We start from the raw sequence: 16,497 nt of genomic DNA, 5'->3' as shown, positions 1-16,497 counted from the left end.
TACTTACCTGTACAGAATAAAGTTAGATATATACTTACCTACCTCCTACTTTCTGTGCCAATATCACATTCCTTCTGCTGAGATCTGGGGAATTAGGAGGAACCAAAATCTATAATGTTTTTGCACTGCATTGGACTTGAGTTTCTTGGAAGAATTGGGGTACCTATTGTTCCCCAAAAAGCTTGCAAGGAGGTTGGTATCATGCAATGCTCTGTAGACAACAGGGGGCCCTGTGCAAAACTGACTTGGGCCCCTTGTGAGGTTCATGTTGGCTAAGCACAGTCTGGAGCAGCACACTTTGCACCTCCATATGTCTGTCCCTGGTGCAAGGTGACCCGGTCCGAATAGTGGCCCCCACATTCTACTACTAAGTCCACCATAAAGTTCACAATAAAGCCAGTGCAGTGGTTCAGATCAGTTCCCAGCATTTTTCCCCCTACCTATGCACAAGCTCTGGTTTCACATTAGAGATTAGAAGGCTGTCTCTATAATGAATGATTCCCCTGTCAATTTACTGATAATATTCATTCATGTCCTATTCTTTTCATTGTGACAGCTGTGCACTTTTGACACTTGGCCACTAGGTGGCAGAATAAGTAATTGTTTTAATAGAAACTGAAAGGAGAAGTGTAGAGAGATTTGTCCATCTGTAAGTGAATTTCAGAAGAATTGACTGGGGGAAAAATTTCTAAATTTCTAAACTTTCTTACAGAGAATTTCCTCCCTACTTCTCAAGTGTCTCTAGAAAGGGAAAAAACACTGCCCGGGGCTTTGAGCCTTTCTTACCCCATCCACAAATGTAATATTATTCAGTTTTTTTCCATAGGTTTTAGGATCAGGCAGACAATTTCATGCTAAAATCTGCTGAAATATATATTTAGAAATGAATACAAATTTCATCCGAGTTTTTATAGTGGTATTTCCCCAGGTGTATTCCATTCTCTGGATTTTTTTTACCTGTTTTATAACACCGCCAAGTTTTATTAGACGTGTCGGAATGCAGCGTAGGAATGCGATATGTGAAAGTCGGATTTTTTGGAACTCTTAAAATAAGTGTCAGAGCCACGTTCCCGATTTTCATTGTACTGGAGATCTTTTAATGTCATTGTGCACAATGCTCAGTAGGGCCGTAACATGGCCGGCATTTATAGGCCACACATAATCATTAAGTTATAAGAATCGCAATATGTCATGTCTGGGATGAAATCACTCCGTACAAAACTTTGTATGATGGCAGCCAAGTGTTGTGGTAATAATGCTGAAGCTACGCACACGTTAGATGATTCTCACCCAAGATAAGCCTGACCATCCTGACGTGTACAGCAGGCCCCCAACATTGTTCATCAATCAGCCACAATAGCTTGATGAACAACCAGTCAGAAATGACCAATGTGTGCTTCTATTAAGAAAGCTAGGGTGCTGCTCACTCATCCTTTCCCTGTCCATAGAACACAATGGTGCTGTGTGTGAGCTCCTTTGCTCTTCTGTCACTGGAATTGATCATGAAAGATGAAAAGACCCCTCTGCACCTAACTTTAGTTATTAGTGGATCCTAGAGAGCTGACCCTCTGTAGTGCCCAAGGCTCAGTTTACACGAGCGCTCTCTATGCAGTGACCAGATGGTGGACAACTAAGAAGCATTCACCACCTTGCCAATTCAAAAATGGCACACCATTATTTGGTGGTTTGGATGGGTGCTTGGCAAGGAGTCATCCACCACCCCCAGGTTTTCTATAAGATGGCGTACGCGAAATGCTGTCATGCTTTATATTTTCTAGTCACATCACATCAGAGGAAGCAAATTAACCTAACAACATGTTTTTATGATGGGGGGGGGGGGGGATTGGAGTGCCTGGAGGAAATCCACGTGGACACCATGCAAATTTCCTGACTCTAGTGCAACCGAGCAGAGAGCGGTAGCCACCGTGCCACCATTTTGAACATTTTTCTATTCTTTGATGCAGTAGGGTTTATTCGTATTAGGAATTTGTGGTCAAGGGGAATGTGGGGGAAATTGGAGTGCCTGAAACAAACCCATGTGTACACCATGCAAACTCCTCGTAATGTCCTGCCTGACATCCATTCTACAATCTTAGTGCTACAAGGAAAAAGTAGTAGCCACTGTGCTAAACTTTAAAACTTTTTACTTACTATAGGCCTGATTTATTAAGGCTCTCCAGGGCTGGAGAGGATACACTTTTATCAGTGAACCTGGGTGATCCAGCAAACCTGGAATGGATCTGGTACAATGATCAAATCATTTGCTAACTAATTGCAAATGATTCCAGGTTTGCTGGATCACGCAACTTCACTTATGAGAGTGTATCCTCTCTATCCTTGGAGAGTTTTAATAAATCAGGCCCTGTGCATCAAGCAGGACCTATGCATGTAATGCACACTGTCACCTGGTGCAGTAACGCTTGCCTTTTCACATAACAAAAATATCACTCAGCCAACCTGGATTCCATGGAACTGTCTTATGTTTATAATGTATTCCTTTAGATCCTCGCATTATTCCAAACCTCAGAGGAGGAACATTTGTTCCTGTGATCAGCTGCTACCCAATGCAGGGCATGTGGGCAAAGTGATCTCTGCTTGGTCCAGGAGAGAGGAAGCTTTGGGGTAGAGAACAGCAGCAAGGGGCATCGACATTGGAGAAAGTTTTTTTCTACTGGGTTTTACTTTGATTTCATGATTTATTCATATATTTTGAGGGTAGGCACCTTATTGGTTTTTCTATTACAACTTTGTGATATATTACCACCAAAATACAATCAAATTTTTCTACTGGGTTTATCAGGGGGTTTGCACTGGTGGTGACGGGGTTGTAAATGAGGTCTGCACAGAGGGGTCTGCACTAAGGTCTTCACTAGGGGTCAGTCATTAAAGTCTGCACTAGGGTTTGTCACTGGGGGCTTCATTTGGGCATCTCTTATTTCAGAACTGCAAAAATATGTACAGTAAATGTCATGCATAGCCTCAGACTCTCTATAAATACCCCTTTATTCTATGCCCCATGTTCAGGCCTGTTTTGCTATACCCACTTATACCTTCTTATGAAAGACTAAAGTTAGGGAGGGGGTATATAGAAAATGCATGCATTACTAAAATGCTCTGGTGGAACCTTTGCTGCGATCTTCTGCCTCCTTTCTGTCTCCAATCATTCCAGCATTAGCTACATGGCATTTCTCAAAGCAAGTTTCCTGATGGTGATAACAGTGGTCCATTTGTAGCCCGTGTGACAACACAAAAGTCATTACTCTTACCCCAGCCGATGAATATATCGCCATCCCAGTGCTCCATCCAGAAGAATGCCCGGACTTTACTACTTCATGTATTCTTGCTGATAAATAATAAAGTAGAAGGTTGTTATCAAAGACTGCACCAGCTGATGTCACCCAGCCATGGACAGATTCCGGTTTCACTTTGCAGTATCTTCTTTCCAATGTGCTCAGGAGAAGAGAATTTACACTCGAAGGAAACTTTGAGTTTAACGTGTGTGTGAACCCAAATCATTAAAGTCTCCTATTTGGGCTGTTACATATACCATGGAAGGGAATCTGTTGCAAGTTCTTTAAGCTTTGTACACATAATAGATAATTGTTGGCTGAGATGAACAATCATGATAGTTTCGGAAGACAATCTAAAGTGTGTTTGGCATTCTTCTTCCATGACAGATCACAAACAGCTGTGTGAGAACAACCAACAGGGCTCAGTCATTGGCTATGGAGGAGGACGCAGCAGGGTGACTCTCATTCTTCCTCCCCATTCCTCTCTCAATAGAATAAAGCTGCGTACACACTTCCAATTTTTATCGTTGGAAATGAACGACGAACGAACGACGAACGATCGATTGGGCAAAAATCGTTCGTAAAAAAAGTAACCAACGACGCCGACGAACGAGGAAAGTCGTTGGAAATGAACGACCAGACCGGCGGATCGGATTGGACGACGATCGTTGACCATCGTTCGTGTGTACGATCGTTCATTGATCGCCCATGGTCTGAGCATGCGTGATGAACGAACGTTCGTTCACTTCTTGTGGTGCACGTAACTTCCTGTATCGTTCAAACGATCGCATCTATTGTGTGTACAATATCTACGAACGATCGTGTCGTTATCTGTATGTACAGGATCGGTGCTATACGATCGTTCCCAGATATCGTGCAGGATCGTTCGTCGTTCGTTTACCAACGATAATAATTGGAAGTGTGTACGTAGCTTTAGACAGCACTGTGTGCACATCAATCATTCTACTGTAACCAGAAACAATCATGAAAGATCATTTCTAGCAATTGAGCAGATTGAGCTTCCGAGTTTGTGCTCAACTGCAATAGCAAGTCCTGATGTAGCATAACAACAGGATGGCACAACCTTACAATCAACCACAACATTGTCAGCCTGCCCTGTGCACGGCTTCACTTGGGTGCTGGACATTCTAATAAACGCAATAGGCAACGCAACAGTGGAAACTGGAGGAGTTCACATGGCAGGCTGACTACGCTGCTGATAATTACAAAGCCAGGTATCAGCATTGTCAGCTTGCATGTTTTGTTACTGGTTGGATTTCCAGATCAGAAACCCTACAACACCACAAAAACATACTAAACAAAACTAAGGCATGGCTTGATGTCAATTATGGGATTTCGTAAACTTTAGGGCAGGTTCCAAAGTAGTGGGAGCAGAAGAACTTGCACACCTCCTGGCACATTGCTGGCCACTCAGCTACTTGCATTGCAACATTGGTTCATAAAAGAATCAGAATCTATAGATTTGGCACCAAGGATGGCGGTGAGTGGTACTGAACCATTCACTGGCACCTCCATTTATTCACTATTGGGCTGCTGCTGGGAAAAGTTACATGTAGCTCCTCCCCTGAGGAGTCAGTTCAATAGCATTAGGAAGCCTTAACCACACCGCAAACTCACCGCCAGTCTGAACATAGCCCAAGAACATGTCCCACAATCTGTAGGCAACTTTCTTGCCCACCACAGCCAATGAGATCGCCTCTTTATAGTCCACAAAATTGCCATCCAATTGCTTGCTGCAAGCCACACATACGCACACGCCTTCCAACCTTAAAATGACTAACATAAAAAACGATTTCTGCATGGAAAACGACATTAAAAAAAGCCATAATATTTGCACAAAGAATGCGATTTTCACCCTCCCTCCAGTCTAATTATCTTTTTCTGCCTATTAAGTCAAATGTCACAATTTATAAGAGCAGCGCTTAAGTATGCAAACAGTAATTAACTTGGTAATGAACTTAGGACCCTTGTGAGTCCCCTCCCGTAGCTAATTTGCATGTAAATGATCATTGGCAACCCAGGGAAACGGGTTATAAACAGCTTAATTAGCAACTTAATCATTTTTACAAGAAAATGCGTCATAATTTGCTACAGGAGCAAGAATGAGATCAATTAAGCGATTAGTCCATTCTTTCAGGCTTAGTGCTGGAGATTTGAGGAACTTCGGTGTCGGGGAACACTATATAGGCGAAAGAAGTTTTTTTTTTTTATCCCTATTCATTTTATATTTCATATAACGTAGGATTTTCCAGCACAAAGAAACACCTAATTTTCGGAGAGAGAGAGGGACGAGTGTTTGGAGTCGTTAAGCGCAGCTGTAATTAATAGGTAAATGAGTACATTGGAGCAATGAGTCCCGCGCAGCTGAAAGGGCCGTCGCATTAATATTAATAAACATTATTTAGCGTCTGTCTTATAGGTTTCCCAGGGGGCCTTTATGTGGAAAAGGCCTCGCCTCTGCTATTATCGCTTATGTTTTCTCAAAACCCTCATGGGGTAATAGCGCCTCTGAAGTGGCTGCATTTAGTTTAATATCACACGTATTCCGGGCCTGTATAATACCATGTAATGCTTTAGGTTAGGAGTCACAATGGCCAATGTTTAAAAAATTCTCAACGACTTTCTTTTTTTGTCCTGTTAACATATCGCTACTTTAGCCAAAGACCAGAAATTCCTATTTTTGAGGTTAGTAATTATTTACTTATTGGGTGTTGGCTCTGCCCCATAAAGGTCCCTGGTCTGAGCTTGGGTGTATATTCATATAGATATTAAATTAAACCTCTGATTTTACCATTCCCCATAACATTTTTTTTACAAGGAAGGGCTGAGCTAGGGGCAGGAGGACTTTTGCCCCCTGAGACTCTACTAAGAAGTTATTTAGGGCTTGGGGCTTTAGGTGGTCATACTTCACCTTGCAGGCATCAACCTGAGCTGGACCTTCAGCCAGTGGCACAGCATGGAACAATAAAAATGGTGCACTATCCTTTGCCCATAAGAGTCACTCCCTGCCATATTAAGGCATATTACTACATTGTATTTGACCCCATTCCCCAAGACCAGAAGTATAGACATCAACCTGAGCTGTACCTACAGTCAATGGCCCAATATGGAACACTATGACAAGTGCACTATCCTTTGCCCATAAGAGTCACTCCCTGCCATTAATTGGCCACTACATTGTATTTGACCCCATTCCTCCAGACCAGAAGTAAAAATATCAACCTGAGCTGTACCTATAGTCAATGGCCTATCATGGAATACTATGAATGGTGCTCTATCCTTAGCCAATAAGAGTCTTTCCCAGCCATATTAGGCCACTATATCATATTTGGACTCATCCGCCAGATCAGAAGTACAGATATCATCCTGAGTTGTACCTGCATTCAGTGGCACATGGTGGGCTTCATATAGCTACCCACACCCTGTTCAAAGGATTCAAGTAGAGAGAGGTCACCAGAACCAAATACCTTTGTGGCTCTGAGATATGTGACTGAAGGCTGGGAGCTGCAAGCTGGTTCTGAAAAATGCCCCATAATGGTCCCCTGTCTGACCTTGTGTGCATAAGCATATAGACAAAAAAAATAACCCTGTGTTTTTTGATGATCCCCTTAACATTTTTACCCAGGGAAAGACTCGGGGGAAGAAGGGCTTTTCCCCCCAGGGCCAGTACAAGGCCAGGGCCAGTAAGTGAGCTGGAGGTCCTGAGTGGTGACACTTTACCTTACATGAACCTGAGCTGTGTCTGTCAGGGCACTTGTTGGGGTTTCATATAGTTACCCACATCTTGTTCCCCACCATACCCCATCCCAAGCAGAAGAAGTTTCAAGTACTTGCTTGCCATTTCCAAAGTGGGTTTCCAGATAGCGACAAACACAACAGGCTATATCTGCATAAAACATGAAACAGCCATCTATTGACTCCATTGTGAACCTAATGAACCGAGAGACCGGCCTGAAGAAGACCATCCATGTTGATATACAACACATCCAACATTAAGGACCGGTTTCTAAAAAGTAGACAATGAGGGCTAAATTCATATAGTGAGGGTAACTGGTGGCCACTTCCCATAACCCTGGATATACTCATCAGCAAATGTTCAGCAGTGGAATAATTCTTCACTGACCACAGAGTATACAGAAATCTAGTATTTTCGGTTATTTAGTTCTCCATAATCTACCAACACCTAAAGCTTCAGATCTGGCCGGACCAGGCCATTAAGGCCATTTGTCTTTTAGGTTTAATTTCCCCCCCCCTTATTACCTGGTAATGAACATTCCTGTCATCCTTCTTGAAATATCAATGTTTTCCTATGGTAAGTAAAAGCCATGTTTGTACAACTGGAGGAGATCCAAGTCCGTCTTCAGCTTTTTTTCTGGCACCTTCACAGGTGCCTCCTGCTCTGGATATAAGCAAACCTCTTAATGTGCTGGAATCAAATGCCAGGAGTTCTTTCAGGCCTGGAAAGGGCAACATTTGACTCTCCTCTAATAGCACTTAGTTTGGGTCTAAAACCAGAGCGAGGGAGGTGACAGAATCCCATTTGTCTAGAAGATCTGAAGACTTGTTGATTGAAAAGAAAGTCGAGGCCAAGCGATGGAGAGGATCTGATGCTGAATGCAGTCCTTCAAGACCAGCGCCAAAACCACAGCATTCGTTTCACTTCATCTCCAAGACAAAGCTAAAAACAAAGCCTACATAACATGGGTCCTGTGGGGACCCAGAGCCAGTCTACGAGAGGAAATAATGCAGAAATGTGGACAGATACTAAAACTTACTGGAAATCATAAAGCTCTGAGTCCAATAATTGTCTGAATGTTCCAACAAGAAGGATAAAGCTTTGTTTTGAGGTTCTTTGTTCAGCTTCATTGAAGACAGTAAATAAATTATCGCTGCTTACAATAGTTCTGAATCAGTGCTGGGCTGGAAACAATAAAAGGGTATTTTAAGGAGAACAGTCTGTATGTCTTTATGTACAAAACCTGATTGTATAGACTGGAGATTACCTGGGTGATATACAGACCTATACTGTGTATAGGCTACAGAGAAGTATGGTGAGGAACTCCCCAGTTCTCCAAATACCATGACAGTACAAATGGGTCGCTTTGTGCTCTGATGCTTTCAAGGCGGTATGTTACATGAGTCTGAACTGAAAATAATTCATTATATCCAAACTTAACATTGGGTCCCACTGCAGGATCATGGTTGCACTTGGCTGAATAGACATTCAATGTGTTGGCTGAAGTTGGGTCAATGAAGGTTAGGTATGGATTTACCTGCCTTTTCTTTTTACTGGACATGGCACTGCCTGGTCATGTTAGGTTACCCATAAGGACCTCTAAGTGACTGATTAGCATTAAAACTAGGCTAAGAGATGGGTCTGTCCTTTAGAAAGAACTAGAGAGGCATAATGATAGATTACACCGAAAATAAGTATACATCAGAATGGGTTGGTGTTATGATAGGATTTAGGTTTGGGTTAGTGTTGAGACAAAGCATTAAGTGGTAAAGATTGGTTATGATCAGGATTAGGATTGGGGAGAGCAAGGGTAGACATAGGGAGGTGTAAAGTGTGTTGCTGCACGAGGGCCCTGAGCCTAGCTCAGCCAACAGAGACTTTCCATATCCAGGGCCAGGCCGTTCTAGCTATCTAGTCCAAGGACGTCCTGGTGGTTTGAGTTGTTTCTTGGAGTGACTACTTTAGTGGGGGGCCTGGCTGTCCCTGGCCCACCACTTTTATTTATTCTGTTCCTTCAATCATTGAGGCTCAACACAACATGTGGGTGTTACGGGGTAGTCTACATCCAAAGGAACATCTTCAGAATAACATCCATCAATCAAGGCATTTTGATGTTTGCATAACTCCCACCAAGAGCCAGCCCAATACTTGCCTTAGGGTTCTTCTACAATAGCTGTTTGGTGTTTGTTCAGGCCAGCAACAGAACCAGTGGTCCCTGTGTGGCTTCCAGTGGCTGGCACCTTGCAAGCCACTTGGCTGCCTCCACCATCCAAGTGGTTTGCAAGGTGCCAGCCACTGGAAGCTGCACAGCAATCTCTGCACCAGCATTTGAACGTTTTACAGAGGGCTGTACTGAACCTCTCACTACCACTCCTATTCCTTCTCTATTGGCAGCAAAAGGTAGGACATTACATGTAGTGCCTCAACCGAAGGACAGATCCTGGGTGTGAGAAAGCATTAACAACGCCGCAACTTTACCTCCTGCATAAACAAGCACTGAAATTAATTTAATGATGATCAGCGGCAGTCATGGATGGTGGAGTCAACATTCTTGCATCATGTCTATTTCAACCCACTGCCAGACCAAATGCCTCTGCTTGTCCACCACCTGATGTCTGCTAGGACAAAGGCCAGGGCGTAGTGGGGTGGGCACGCCGTGCTCTCACTTTTTTTGGGACTCCTGTATAGGCCCTCTCTGCATGTTTGCCATGGATAGCCTTCACTATTACTGTGCCCCCTCTTCTTTTTTTAGAACTACTCCCCTTACAAAGGCATTATGATGAGGTGGCAACATTCAAATGGCACTGTGAATCGGTGGCCACACAACATTGCAATGATTCTTGTTAACAATCCCGAAGGATTATTATTTTGGAGAAGGCAAAAGGGAAGGGCTGGGTGCGGGGACTAATGCTACCAATTGGGTACTGATCACAATTAGTCATAGGATTGGTTAGTAGTGGGATAAGATTTGGGTTAAATTAGTTTAGTGCTTGGACTAGTTTTTTAGGATTAAGAGAGGTTAGTAAACAAGATTGGATTTAGGGTGGCAAAATGGGCATTTGCACAGATCCCCAACCTACTCCAGGGCTCCAATTGACAGAATGGCTCAGGGTGCATTGAGCTGGAATATTATACATTGGTGCCCCCTTTATTTTTGCCCAGGGCCCCAACTAACAGAATGGTGAAGGGGGTGGTGCAGGGAGCATTTGGGGCCCCCACTTTATATTTTCTCAGGTCTGGGAATTAGGTCCTTCGATATGCAGGTTTTCTTTGCTCCTTTCCTTTTACTTTCAAACCCATTAACAGAGAACAGCACACATATATTCCAGAATATCAATCAGCTGCTTAAAGCCAAGTCCATAAAAAGCAATTTGAAGACTTTTACCTTCAGCGAGTCATATAAAACACACATTCACCATGAACCACTGAGCTGTTAAATGCAAAAAAAATGACATAGATTTTTATTGTGTTTATTCAGGTGCTCCTCTAATGTCCACTTGCCGACAACTGACAGGTCCTCTTTAAAAAAAAAAAAAAAGAATGACTTTTCTGTATAGATGTAGATTCTCCAGCTGTGCGTTCATGGAATGATTCAGAATATTTTTATGCAAAGGTTTAATGTTCCTGGTCTTCCACTTGGCACCGACCGCGCTCTGCAGTATTATGGGAAAGCGTGATTCACTGTATTCACCAGCGTCTTGTTGTGAATCACAGCGCTGTTAACATACATCACCCTGGCCTGAATTCAAACAACATGAAATAATATGGGGCCACCAATGGTTCAGCTGACTGACTCATCCTAGATTACTTCTTTCTTGGAATCTTTGGCCTGCACTTCCCCTTTCCTGCCACTGGAGGGTGATAGAGTATTGTCTAGTATTTCATTCCCATTGCTCAGAGTTCTTAGAAAACACTTCTGAAAGTTTCTAACCTGCTGTAAAAGTCAAATTCAACATTGATTTACATTTATGTACATGATTGTTCTGACAAAAGAACAAGTTACTGGAAGTGTATTTTCTACAGCGGAACAAATAATGCCATGGAACATATTTATTGCATGAATAATGACATTTATATTAAAAATAAAATCCCTTCTCTTTTATTTATATATATTTCAGACCTTTACAGTATTTGTATAGTCAGTTCTAAGGAATCACAACCTTTTGATATGCAACTGCTTTTGCACGGATTGAACTCCCATTGCACCAAATCTGTGCTGCTTATCTGAAGATAAACTCCATGCAGATACAGAGTCATGTATTTCACAGGAGTGTTGTTTTCTTTAAGATTTGATCCATGCTACCCAAAGTGTTATTAAACCTTCCTTTATAAAATGCAATGCTCTTTATCTCTTGCGATGTCTGTTCACCTTGCAAAGTGATATTTCACTTAGTTTAGTGAATGTGAAAAAAGTTAACTTTGCTAAGAAAACCCAATCACAGGCAATGATATTTTAAAAATAGGACTTTTCTTTGCAAATGATTAGATGATAGAAGTTAGAAGGGCTTAATCTAATTTACTAAACCAAGTGAAATATCCCTTGCAAAGGAATAATTCTCTGTGCCAGGTGAACAGTTTATATTTCTTTAATATATCAACCCCAATGTGCAATGTTTTTATTCCTATATATCCATCGCTCACTTTATATTTATAGCACCTTCTAAAAGAACTCTTAAAATAGTTTTTAGGTCTCAGAGAGCCCCTGCTATCAATTAATTAATTACCGGGCATTGTGAAATGCACCTTATATTGATGGTCAGGTTGAATGTCACCCAATGATGGTCAGAATGCTACCAATATGGACGGCTAATAGGACTGTTAGTGTTATGCATGTGGCTCTTAAAAGTGGTGTTTTACCCCAAAATTTGCAGGCATTCAGCACAATCAGCCACAGCTCAAGGAACCCCTGGCAGCCTATAAAGGAACCCTAGATTTCTACTGCACCATGGCTGGGAATGGCTGGGGTATCGGATGGCTAGGGGGGTATTGGGTGGCTACACCACCATGGAGCCCCAATGGAATAAGAAGAGATTTAATCTGAATATGTTATTATAAAACAAATATTTAGGTGATGTCATATGATCTAGATATTAATAATATAGTGATACAATATAACAAAGAATTACACTTGCAGCCACCCAAGTCTATAATTACAACAAATTGTTCTACCATTGAGATCAGTCCAGAAGAAATGGTGGTTGGGTGTATTGGAAGCAACCAAATAACACTGGCAGAGTGCCTAACATATGAAACTTTTATTATTTTAAACATTTGCAGTAAATGCCTAATATTGTTTGCTGGAGCTAGACTAGGAAGCAGACCTAAAGTCAAAAAATAAGTTACTAGGAGGTAGAGCTAATTGACAAAAGAGACGGGCCAAACAAAATAAATCCCGGCTCCTGGTGGCTTTTTGTTTTAGATCTTTGCAGGAGCACTTGGTTCTATATGTGGCGGAGTCAGCCACAGGGGACAATGTAACTTCTGCAAATGTATCATCGGTTGCCATTCACGGGCTGAAGAGGATCTTAGTAGAGCTGGAGGGCCACTGTGGAGATGGCGGCTATAATGACGGCTTCCATGGATATGGCAATGACCTGGAACTGTCATTGCTGCATGGCACCTGCACACAGGTAACCCTGTGCCACAATTGGCTCCTGTGCATGCTTGCTGATTATGGCAAAATCTCATCACCAACCAATGAATGTGGTTCATTTATTTTTCTTTTTGCTAATCTTAAAATGATACCAAAATCTTGTCCACGGGTGGCAATGCAGATGTGCAATTTCATTTTAACAAATGCAAATTTAGATTGTCACCCAGGAAGTAAAAGAAAAAAAGGCAGAATTTGTGGCCGGATCAGCTGGTAACAGAGCCATGGGACACAATGCGATGTATTGGTACATGTTACATTATTTTATTTTGCCCAGAGTTCCATCGTTAGCAATAAAATTGATGGATCTGCAACTAATGTATAGCAGATTCTTAGATCCAACCAAAACCTAATGGAATGTTTTTAGTCTATTGGCAGTAATAGAATCCTCCCTGATCGGAGAAGCCAATATGAATCAGTAAAGGTGGTGAATAATTTGTGTTTATTTTTTTATACATCTTTATTAGATATCTTTACTTTTTCCCTTAACAATACGAATGTTGCTTGTTCTGTAAACCGAGTCTGCTCACAGAGTCTATTACGTTAATCATTCAGCACATTTATTGGCAATTTGCAGCAGTATTTACCAAAGCTGTACATTCCAATGAATGTAATAAGATGACAATTTGCATGGGAGCTCTAAGTAAGCGGCCAGCTCAGCAGCTCTGTCACATACACTTAATGCGAATGGCTAAAGGACGCAGCTGGTTAACCTATGGTTTGCAATTAATTTATCAGGGAAGGACGTGAAAAAATAATTACACATGTTTTTGGCTGATTCGTGCAATTATTTGCAAGCTTTGTCAGATGGTAAAATGGGTTGGCTTTTTATTAAATGGATATACCTTTTGTTTTAGGTTACTTTTTATTGAAAAGTTTTTATCTACAGAGAAAGATCTGTATTATATGATGTGTGTGAAGAATAATCAGATGGGATAGAAACCGAAATGGACATACGAATGTGCCCCGGACCTTCCTTTATACCAATGGCTCTCACGGGCAATTCAGTTCTGCACAGGGGTTCACTGTTGGCTATGTCCATCAGTGGACAGAAAGTACAAATAAAACTCAAAAACAACATAAAGTACATTGTAGGGTTCTTAAAAAGCAAATCCAGGTTCAATACCCACTCTCCCTTTGCCCCAAAACACTCCAATGGTTCTTTCAGGTCTCTTCAGTTGAATCTGATGATCTCCAGGTCCACTCTGTCTTGGATTCTGTAGAGATTGGTGCCATATAATTACTTGGCCCTGTCCTCCAATGTATTCTCCTTGGTAGGAGGCTTAACATACAAAAACGTAAAATACCATTTTATAGTATTGTTCTCAAACATAAAAAATACCAAAGGCTACAGTTTCTCCTGAAGGCTTCTTACAATTGTTCATAGACCATGCACATGTGGGTCATCAATGGTTGCCGCTATCTTCTGGATTATACCAAATATTCATTGGACCCCTTCTCAGAGGTGCTTGTGGTCTGCTAAGTGTGCTTATTGGGTGGTAGGTAATTCCATGGTGCTACACAAGAAGATTTGGAGGTAAGATGGTAGAACAGATGGGGGTATGGCTGAATTTGTTAATGCTTGTTTTTCTGGTTATCGGTAAGATGAGGTTTAGGTTCAACTTCTGCTGTTTTTTTGGGGCCTTGGGTCCATCCAACCTTGTGCCCCCATTGGTGTATCTCTGGCTCTGTATTGAGCTGGACCATTTTCCAATGAGTATGGACACATCAAAGTCCTACTTGCCAACCTCTGATGAGCCAAGTTTTCCAGGTATTCCCTTTTTGTATTGACAGCCTTTTCAAGCCCAAGTGCTAAAAAAACAGAGCCTATTCAGCCATTCACCAGATAATTATTTCAAGAGGACAACCTTTTCTTACCCATCAGTTTTTTTTATTTCTTTAGGACGCATACTTCTCTATCACTCTCAAAAGTAAATTAAAAAGCAATGGCTTTCTTTCCATTAAGCTGGCAACGGCCTTGAGTGACTGCCTATAATTCTGTTTAATGAAAAAAATGAAAATCATTACTCTGCCGATTTCACTGCCCTCTCTGTCAAGCAAACAGCAGGTTTCGTTAATGTGAACCTTGGGCTTATTTAATTAGAAAATATTTAGTTCTGATAAAGAAGAATAAGAAGGAAAAAAAAACCTCTGGGCTTGAAATGTATCAACTCAGCTCGATCTTTAATGGTTTATAATGTAAACTGCAGGCATCCCGAGAACCAAACATTTATTTCTGCTGTTCCAGTCCGAAATTAGTACCGAGGGGGGATTGTGGGTACTCTGTAACATCTGCTGCTCTGCTGGCCTAATTATTATAATGGTTAATGGATATGTTGCTCATTAACGCTGTGACAAAGTGTGGCTTAGACGAGACGTTATATGGCATATTTTAGAAAAAGTTTGTAAGAGGAAACACAGGTTTATTTGATGAAGGAATTAATGAATGATTTTCCTTCAGAAGCAGGTCTCTTGTTTTTAGGAGCATGTGGCATTTGATGGGAGATTATATTACTCATTACAAGTGGCTGTTCATCCTATAATTAATAATACTAGATGGATGGGCTCCATGTGCCAGCCATGTTACCGAGAGTTGGGTTCTTCACCTCCATGCTAACACAACCCATCTATGAGTCATGAATGATATGAATCTAATTTTTGTGCTAGCACCGTTGTTTGGATAATTCATGATCGGGGGTGGCTGGATAATTCATCCGGGGTGCCATCTTCTTCCAAGACTTTTGTGCCAGTTCAGGTAACTGGCATTATCTGAAATTGCTTTCCCCGTAACTAGCAAATGAAAAGTGACTTCAACCATCAACTGGAAGACACCAACAGTCAACTAGAAACCATTCCATCACCCTTCACTTGTCCCCTCTCATCTTTTCCTAGTATAGAAGGGTTTTCATCCTGCCGCCATCGTCATGGTCCATGGTCATGAACTCGGTAATTATTTCTGTGCATGTATTTTTGGATCCAATTTTTGGATGTTAAAAAAAGAATTGAGGGAGAATGGGTTTCAAATTTTCAAGTAGTAGTCAGACAAGAAAATCAACTTTTTGAAATGTATGGTCAGCAGTAATGTTTTTGTAAAGAGTGGATAGGGCTTAGGACCCGATCAGTTTGTTTTATGTTGTCTGTGGACTTCCAGTACTAGCCATACTACAAGAAGTTAGGGGATTTCTCTGCTTTGACAGTTGGCTCTATGGGAAGATTTCCCCTTACCTATTTTTATGGAGCCAATGATAACATTTTAGATTTCTCTTTAATTTTTTTTTCTTGGTGACAATGGTGCTAAATTTCCCCAGTGGGGCAACAGACAGCAATAAAGTTTCAAACTAAACATTTTTTTTTTTCGTCTTTGTTTTTTTCATTTGGATAAGGAGGGGAAGTATTAAAGCCTCCATCAGGTTTTTATGGTTGACTGGAAACCCATTGAGGAGATAGACACAAAAAAAAAGAAAAAAGTGGAACTAGAGTATACTTAACATACTATAGGTTTTTGCCTTTTTCCTGTTGGTCCTGCTGGTATTTTTCTTTGATTAGGATCTTTGACCCAAGACAGTATGAGATATAGCAGGCCTCTTCTGCAAAAAAAAAACCTAATCAATTCCGACTTTTTTATTTTGAATTTTTTTTCTCCTTTAGGTATAGAAAGGTGGGTTAGAATCTAGATGCTGGCGGTATGTCCGGTAAAGTCTTTTCCTTTTGTCCAACTGGCAAGTGTCAAGCAAGAGAGAAAGTAAGGGAAAATCTATATCAATAACATTTTGATCAAGGTTCTAACATCTTTCCACTCA

Source organism: Pyxicephalus adspersus, chromosome 11, assembly GCF_032062135.1.
Source record: "Pyxicephalus adspersus chromosome 11, UCB_Pads_2.0, whole genome shotgun sequence".
Lineage (NCBI taxonomy): Eukaryota > Metazoa > Chordata > Amphibia > Anura > Pyxicephalidae > Pyxicephalus > Pyxicephalus adspersus.
The sequence above is the reverse complement of the archived record's forward strand: the minus strand, read 5'-3'. Positions refer to the sequence as shown.